Here is an 8,283-nt window from a genome sequence, read left to right as displayed (position 1 = left end):
CCTCAAGCCAAGCCCGTCGATAACCCCCAGCTTATTTCCAGTGCAACCGCTTCGGAGCTGTGATGAGATGCGGGAATTTTTTACCGTTTTTAGAAGGGGTTATTTAGACATAAAAACAGCTGCAAACGGGCACAATATAATCAGCAATCTGCTTTTTTTTTTGTTATTGTTGTGGAAAATTGTTTTAAGCTAAAATTTACACAGAATTGGGAGCCCTCCACGCTTGTAATTACTCACTTTATGTGCTGCTTGACAGCTTGCACCATTGCTGCGTTTTTAAGGCTTTGGCTCCTGGCATCTCACCGTCACACGCAGAATTGCAGGTTTGGGGAAGGGGAAACGCAAGTTTCCAGCCCTCATGACCACAGAGAAAAAAAAGTCTTGGGAGAAACGGCGCTGATGCTCGCGGCCGACCCAAAGGAGGTGGAAAAGGACCTGTCTGGGATTGCTTTTCCCACACCAGATGCATCCAGGTGCTGAGCGATTCCCGTTTCCCCTACTATGTGCAGACAAATGTGCAGGTAGGGCTACATAAAGGCACGCTCATACTTAAAAGACACTTTTGCACCATCTGCATTTTTCTCCTGATAATGAAATAAAAAAGTTTATGTTGGTGGATTTTAATTTAAAGGAGCAATGCTTTCCTTCCCCTTTGCAAGGCCGATTCTTGCATTTATTTCCTTCCATCGCCTGGTAACGCTTTGACCAAGCAATTCAGCCCGCAGCATGAGTATAAAACACTTAAATTGTGGTTAGGGGAGAAAAAGCAGACAATAATAGAGCATTAGCAGCTGCACAGCGCAAGGAGGCAGGGGCCGATAGAAATGCTCTTGGTCAAGGGCGATACGAGGAAGGCCGTCCATAAATTAACTTCACCTACACCTATATGCGCCTGTGCTGATCTAGCACATTGTGGGCTGGAGGAAGAAAGAAAAGAGAAACAGAGGTGCATCTTTGCAAAAAGCTATTCCAGGAAACCTCTGTGTTTAATGCTCTGGTCCGTCCCAGGGCTCTGCACCTCCCTGCAGGAGGAGCACCCACCTGCAGGCTTTGGGGCTATCTTTTGCAGCCCATGCTCTCCAAAAAGCTGCTTATTCCAGGCCTTTCCAACAGTGCAAAGAGGAAGACGGGGGCAGCTTTCCTCTTTGCTCCAGCAAAAGCCTCCCGTGAAGGACACACAACCATACGGCAAGGACCACCACTGAGCACCTCCTAAAGTCAACCACGGTGCCTGGGAAAAGGCAGAACAGGCGGGCGACAGCACCAAGACAAAAAAACCCGAACAACTGCAGCAAGGAAAGCATGGAGAAAGAGAGTCGAAACGCAACCCCCTTCCAAAAATTCACCCTTGCCAAAAGACCCAGGTTCTAAATCACGTTAGCGCTTGATGAACCTACCAGGAAGGTGGATGTTCTCCTGAAGTCCACATGGGGCAGCAAGATGGGACCATGGCTCCTCCCAGCATGAGCCCTGCAGCCGGGGCAAAGTGAGCCAGGACAAGACATGCTTCAGGTGATACTTCCTTTCCACCCTTCCCAGGGAGGACACACTGCTCATTTTGGGGGAAAAGCCCCCTCCTTTTGGAGGCCCTCTTTATCCCGGCAGGCCTCCCCTGCCACCCATGGGGCAGCCCGGGAGCTGATGGGCTGCAGGTGGCACCCAGCAGCTGGAGCAAACGAGCTCCAGCCTCTCCCTTCCAGGTCCTGCAGCACCCAGCTGCAAAAATAAGGTGGGGAGAGCTGCAAAAATAAGGGGGGAGTTGCAAAAATTGGGGGGGAGCTGCAAAAATGAGACCAGCACCCTCTTTCTGCAGCAGCTCCTGCAAAAGCCTGACGCACCATGAATAACTAAGAGCAAAACAGGCAGCAGAAAGGGAAGCGTCACGTGGGCAGGAGACCTGATTGCGCTCGTGACAGCAGTGTTAAAGGTTGGATATTAAATTTGGGAGCCCTGAACACCCTCTCCACCAGCGCCGCGCCGTTAGACTTTCCCATCCGGGGCAGCGGGTTTTTATGGCGGAGCCCACTCGGCTCCCTGCGAGAAGAATAATTTAATTAACGTGGCGAAATGTAATTAATTTTAATTGTCCCCAATAATTCATTGTTTAAGACAGTATTAATAATTGTGAAAATCCTAATGTCCGGTAACAGCCCTGTAATGGGATAATTATGCTTGTGCTGCGGAAGCGCTTGATTTAAAAACGTACGGAAATGGTTCCTGGGCCCCATCTAGAGCCGGATCTACCAAGTATTTCCTTTATTTGGAGGGGGGGTTTTGCCCTCCCGAAGGCAGAGGGAGCAGAAAAGCGGCATTATCCAAAGCCCCGCTCCTTTTCCTTGGCTGCTCCGGGGAGATTTCCAGCCTCCGGCCCCGCTGCAGAGGCGCAGAGCACTGACAAACTCATCACCAAGTCTCGCCACTATCCCATGGCACCGGGTAGGAGGACCCCCCCCCCGCCAAGGGGCTCAGGGTGGGGGCTGGGGTGTCCCTGAGGGGTTGGGTGGGGGGGGTCGGGGTGTCCCCAAGGAGCTGGAGGGTCTGGGGGGTCTTTGGGGGTCAGGGATTAGAGACGCATTGGAAAGGCACCTTAAGGATGGGCAAGAGGCGGCCGAAGCCGGGGGCCGGCGGAGGGAAGGGAGAGATCCGCCGCTGGCCCGGCCCCGGATTTGGGGAGCTTCAATTCCTCCTCTTCTTCGCCTCGGGGCTCCCGGAGGTGTTTTAACCTCCTTTTCCCCGCTCGATAGTCCGGAAAGGGCCCTATTAATGCAAAACCACCCGGCCGTGCCGGACCCGGGGGAATTAGTCGCTTCGATGCGGGAACCATTCAATAAACCCTTCAGACGGGCGCCGAGCGTTAAAAAAACGAATCGCTTGGCATCGCCGCCACGTGAACGCGGCTAGTAAGGTGCCGGCGGTGGGAAGCCGGTCCCGCCGGCTGCCCGGACCGCGCCGGGAGCAGATAAGGCTACGGATGAAACCGGAGCGGGGAGCCGGAGAACCGTCCGGCTCCAGAGCATGGCACAGATTTTCACAAGCCCTTTTGGGCCCGAAGCCTGGTTTCTGCCCGGTTTTGATTGCAGCGGCCTCCGCTTGCCGCCCAGAAGCTCCTGCTGGCCTCAAAAGCAAGATTTTTTTGATTTTTTTTTCTTTTTTCCTCCTTTTAGCATCACTGGAGAACCACCTCTTCTATCTTGTCCCAAGTCGGAGCATCCTCCCGCGAACGGGAAGCGGAGACCGGACACGTCACCCCGGCAAAAGCAGCTTCAGCTCCCCCGGGGGGAAAGGAAGAGGGTGGGTTTGTCTTAAACTATTTATTTTATTTTTCTTTTAAATCCCCYYYCCYCCGGGAGGAATCAGTGATTAATGACGTTAAATATAGCAGGAGCTTGCGCGGGTAAAATTAGGCCCCATGCATAAAACATCAGCACTCCTCGTTASATAGTCAAATTAGACTAATGGATCGATGCTCACGCAGACGCCGGGGCCGGTAATTACGAGCGGACGGGCCGCCCYGACGCGCGACGTCCCGGGTCTCGGCGAGCGCGGGGGCCAAACGCGGCGCCGCGAGCGCCCCGGGCCGGGCTGAGACCCCACGCAACTCGTCGCAGGGCGGGGTGGCCGCTAGCCGGGCCAAAGGAGACAGCGAGGAGGGTTTGGGKTTTTTTTTCAGGCAATTCCAGCCCTCCCTCGGCCTCGGTTTGCAGCCGATTCGCGCCGGCCCTGGGATTTTCCCGCGCCGCTGAGCTCGCGGCCATCCCCGGGACGGAGGCTTCCCGCGCTCCGCTCCCRCAGAAGCGCGGGTAAAAGCGGCTGYGCCGACGGCAGATTTGGGTCCGTCGGGGCGCCCAACGCCGGCTCGGGGAGATTTGGGGGATTTTGAGCACCGTTCGCCGTCTCCGTCCTTGCAGAGCAAGGGGGGACGTTGCCGATGCCGAGGGATGGACGCGTTTCCCACCGGATTCAGGGCGCCCGAAGCCTTCCTTTGGCCGAAACTCCGCCGTTTTCCACTGCTGGGGCAGCGGAGCTATATCTTTGGTTAAGGTGAGCAGCCCAGCCACACAAGGGGAAAAAATGGGCTCAAAAATCAAGGTTTAACCCTTTTATTTTTCACTAGGCAGCTGGCGCCAGCTCCGCGCCGGCTGCCAGCAAACCAGCTAAAAGCCTCCCCGCTTGTCCATGAGAGCACGGCGATTTGCTAACCTATTTTATGAGATTGAGAAGGAGGGAGAGGAGGGAAAAATGCAATTTCTTCCCATCCAGGAGAGCACGCGGATGCCAGGGGGGAAAACAAAAAAGCCAAAAAAAAAAAAAAAAAAGCAATTCTTTTTCCCAGCTAAACTAGCCTCTCCGAGCTCTTCTCCCTCGTTTCTGCCTAGCTGATGGCTGGGAATGACAATTGCCAGCCCGTTCGTTTGCGGCTCGAGCGCGTTATGGCCCCGGAATATAGATACGCAAATTATCCCGCCCGCAGGAGAAGGCGGAGAAGYCGCGGGAACCGGCGCTGCCGCCGTTCCCGCAGGGGAGCCGAAAAGAAAAAGAAAAGTCACCCCACGGTGAACTGACGCCCAGCGACAGAGCGCTAAGCCGGGCGCTCGCAAGGTCACCTCGCCCTTGACCTGGTTTTCTTTTTAATTTCTTTATTCGTTTTATTTAGTTATCGGGATGCATCTCCCGGAAAAAACACCGGCTACGCTGTTAAGCGCAGCCGTCCCTCCGGAAGCGGCGGCAAGCAGCGGCTGGGTTTTCCCACGCAAATTTGTTTGTCCCTCAAGGGGAAAAAAAAAAAATAGGGAAAAGGAAAGAACGGGAGAGGATTTTAACCCCCAGGATCTCCAATTTCCTCCAAGCTGCCGAGACCCGGCGCCGCTCCAGCTTTGGGGCTGGAGGGAAACCGAGGCACCGTGGAGTCGCTCCATCCAGCTTAGCGGGGAGCAGCTGTGCGCAGGTGGCCCCTTGTTACATTTTAAGGAATAATTTCCGCTTAAAAAGCCCTCTGGCCACCTCACGTTGCCTCTCCAAGACCCTAATTGCACCACGCAGAAATAGCACCCTCCTGCCCCCCTGCACAGCTGGACGGGCCTTTGCTCTTTCCACCGACACGCGTTTCGGTGTGTCGCGTTCCCAGAGCCTCAGTCCGTTCGATCAAGCTGCTGTCGCGCCACCTTTTGCTAGGGAGATAAACCTATATATATATATATATATATTTTTTTTTTTTTTTTTCATCCTTATGCAGCCAATTAAGATACGGGAGTTTTATTTTCAAAGGGCTTCTCACTGTTGGCTATTAGCGTGCATGGGGGTGACCTGTTAGCCGAGATTGCAGCCCTCAGAGCCAGGGCACCTGAGCAAAATCAGCACACACATACACACATAAATATATATATATACACGCAATGCACATATATGTGTGTGCATATATATATATATACACACATATATAATACATGCATTATTTGAAAGCTCCCAAATCCAGGCTGGGAAGGGCCAGGCTCCTTATTTTTTCCCAAATCTCCAGCGAGCCCATCCCTTCCAAGCTCCAAGCACTTTCTCCATTGCTCCTTCTCTCCGGGGGCTCCCATATTAAATAATAATAATAATAATAATAATAATAGTAATAATAATAAAGATGCAGTTTTTAAGCTGCTGCCTCTCCTCCAAAGCACAGCCCCGGGGCCCTGTGGGATGGGGCGACTAGTTCTACCACCTGCGGGAAAGTTTCCCGCGGCTTTTCCACGCTCCTGCAAGAGAAATCACCACGGGACTCGGAAGAAAAATCTGGAAAAGGCCGGGGGGCAGCTCCCATTTTCTCCCCCTTGCGAAAGGGCCAACGTGGAGAAAGAGCACGTTCTTCTCACCAAGTTGCGGACACGTTGCTTTGCTTTGGGAGGGTAAATTCAATTAGCAGAAAATGCTGCTTAAAGCGGAGGAGGAAGTGAGTCGGGCTGCCATCGATCATGATGGTGAAGGCAAGCACATGTCTGAAAGAAAAACGGGGAAAAAAAAAAAACAAGAAAACCCCCCAAAACCAGAAAAAGACCCCCAAATCTGTGCCTCTGCCCTCCGGCGCATCTCCTACAGGGATGCAAAGATGCGGCAAGGACTTGCCGCAAGGCACCAGCCCCACCGAGCCGTGTCTGAAGATGCTCCGCGAGCGGCAGACTTAACTGCCCGACGGGGATTTTTAGCTGGGGAATTTGCTCCTTTTGTTACGTTTTTTTCCCCCCTTTTTCGCCCGTTTTGCTCGTGTGCTTCCTTAATCGCCGCGCCATCTCCCACCCCCTCCTCGCAGGGCCTGGTAATGAGGGATAAGAGCAGAGATTAAGGGCCGGCGAGCGCTCAGAAAGGCTCGGCGCTCGCGGCAGGGCATCGATCGCGGCAGCGATGATGATGAAAAGGAAAAAAAAGAAAAAAGGAAAGAAAAGAAAAAGAAAAAAAATCAATGGGCAAGTTGGGGATTGCTTCGCCCCTTCGTTTCTCCCGGCTGGCCGGGGAGCGAAAACCCTCTCCTTGCTTCCTGACCCTTCCTGGTTTCAGCACCCCCCTCCCAGACCCTCCTTTTCCATCCTGGGGAAGCCAGACAGCAAGAAAAAAATAGCACTTTTTGCAAAAAAAGAAAAAAGAAAAAAGAAAAAAAAAGCACTTTTTGCAGAAATAAAAATAAAAAAAAGCGCAGCACCTCCCCAGCTCCAGCCGCTTTCCTTTAAATTAGCAAAGCGCTTCAAAGCGAGACACGGGACGAACGGCACGTGGCTGGATTTTCGCTAGATTTGGAAACTGGGCCAAGCAGCGCAGCCGGCGGCTTCGTTCCGAGACGCAAAGGACCTAAATCTGCCCCAAAAAAGCATTTGTCAGCAGGCGACGGAGAAACCCGCCGAGCGAAGGTGACTGGAGACGGCCCGGCGCGTCTTAGACGCTGCAAGGGCAAAAACTGCCTGTTTCCAACCGATCCGTGTTCGATTTGCTGCTTTTCACCCCAAATCCCAGCCAGGCCGTTACGTGGGATCTGCTCGGCCAGTGGCGAGCTGTCCGCTTCCCTGAAAAAAAAATAGCAAAAAAAAATCTGAATTTAGCTTTTAAGGGTGTTTTGCACTTGCCTTGGCTTGAGCCGCAGGATGGGATCTTTCCGGGGGGATTATTCCGCATAGAAGCGTCTCTTCCAGTGGTCTGTCCGTCTGTGTGTCCCGCCAGCAATGGAACCGCTGGCGCCGGGGGCTCGTCCGACGCAGGAAACTGCTTTTGCGTCCCCCAAACGGCTCCRATCCTCCCCCAAAATCGCGGCTTGGCAGGCAGCACGCAGCCATGAACTTAATCAGGAATGACTTTAAGGAGGGGGAAAAAAAAGAAAGGGAAAAAAAAAAGGAAGAAAAAAACCCAGCAAAGCACATTTGATGGCTAATTAGAAAAGCGCGTGGAAATCGGTGCGTGTCGGATAATCTCGGCTCCCCGGGCCCCGCTGTCCCGTTTCGAGGCTGAGCCGCTGGGAACATCAGTCTCATAATAGTAACACGATGGATGGAAGGAAAAGAAAAAAAGAAAAAAAGGAAAAAAAATCAAATTGGAGCCGTTTTGAAGCTCGTGTTATAAATTGATTTAGTTCTCTGACAAGTTGCCACCTCCCCGGCTCTCGCTGGCGCAGCCGGATAAACGGGGCAAAAGATGGGGCCACGTCCCTCCACCGGTTTTCCCTCCGTCCTGGGCTCTTCCCGGGGCACAAAAAAGGGCATTTTTGGTGGAAACCTGTCAGTTCCTGCAGGTTTCCCCTCCGCCCYGTGGGAAAGTGGTTAAATAAATAATGAAATGATAAATAATAATAAAATCACAGCCTGCTGCTTGGGCTGCTCCGTTAGCAGCAGGGCAGAGCCCCCCTCCCCGGCGCAGGCAAATCAGCCTGGATTTGGGATTGGCCGGAATAACTCAGCCCGACCGATGCCAAAAATCACCCTGAAGCACCAAAATGGGCTGAAACGGGGAATATTTCACATTTCAGAGGCACGCGCCTCCCGTTTCACCACGGCCGGCACCCGCTAGCATTCACACCTCTGCTTTATTTCTGCAGCTCCAAGTGCCCCAATATATACAGATTTGCTTCTCTATACAGGTAATAATATACATCATTTATATATATATATATTTATATTTTATATATATATATATGTATATTCACACACACGCACACAGACAGCCCACGCCTTCTTCCGAAGAGCCCAGCAAAATCCYGGCGCCTCCAAAGCCCGCAGGGAGGCCGCCAGTCCTGACGTTAAAAAGATCCCCCCCGTTTTCCCC

Source organism: Apteryx rowi, unplaced genomic scaffold (assembly GCF_003343035.1).
Source record: "Apteryx rowi isolate R43461 unplaced genomic scaffold, aptRow1 scaffold_577, whole genome shotgun sequence".
Lineage (NCBI taxonomy): Eukaryota > Metazoa > Chordata > Aves > Apterygiformes > Apterygidae > Apteryx > Apteryx rowi.
This window is presented reverse-complemented; position numbering follows the sequence as displayed.